This window comes from Montipora foliosa, chromosome 10 (assembly GCF_036669935.1).
Source record: "Montipora foliosa isolate CH-2021 chromosome 10, ASM3666993v2, whole genome shotgun sequence".
In the NCBI taxonomy this organism is placed as follows: Eukaryota; Metazoa; Cnidaria; class Anthozoa; order Scleractinia; family Acroporidae; genus Montipora; species Montipora foliosa.
The window spans coordinates 37,317,667-37,318,479 of record NC_090878.1 but is presented as its reverse complement, the minus strand read 5'-3'; positions in this window follow the sequence as shown (position 1 = coordinate 37,318,479).

The window sequence follows — 813 nt, the reverse complement described above, 5'->3', positions numbered from 1 at the left end:
GTACTGTACACAAAGGGTACGTCTGTTAAGTTCTGTTAAGTTCTGTTCTGTTTGTAAATAAAGTTCTGACGCTCTTTACGGGCGACAACGGGTCTGAAAAGGGTACTGGAGTTAATGAGAATGAACACACACGTGACCCCCTTCTGTAAATATGGTTTAAAATTAAAATTTTCTCGCACCCCGCTATTCCGGACTCTCGCTATTACGGACACCAAATCTCGGTCCCGAGGGTGTCCGCTACAACTGGAGTTGACTGTATACGGAAAGAAAATTAAAAGAAAAGTTATGATAATTGTGCAGAGGACTTACATTTGATTGGCTATCTGTGATTATTGGCCAATCAGAATGCTTGGTTTGTTACCTTCGATTTTTTTGCCGAATTACCTCTTTCCTCTTTTTTTGTATTGCGTTAGCTAAACACCGCATTTCTCTTAGCCAATCACAAACTATCCTAATGTTCTAATCGTCGTTTTCTTTCTTCACGTAGATGGCCAATGATTCTCATCACCAAAACAGAACAGATACTCCAAATTTCGAGCGCTTTTCTTCATCCGAGTGCATTGCCTGGCTGACAGTACTTAACATCGAAGCTGTTGCTATAGTGACCATGAATGCCCTTACAATCATTCTTTTTCTGAAAGAGCGAATCCTTCGCAAGCATAGCATGTACCTGGTGATCAGCCTGGCGGTTGCAGACATGTTTGTTACATACGGCTTGATCGAAGAGAGTTTGTCATTGGGCAACTATTGTAACGTTTGGAAGATTAAAATGTTGTGGAGCTTTGAGATGAGCATATTTTCTTCAAGTTTGAC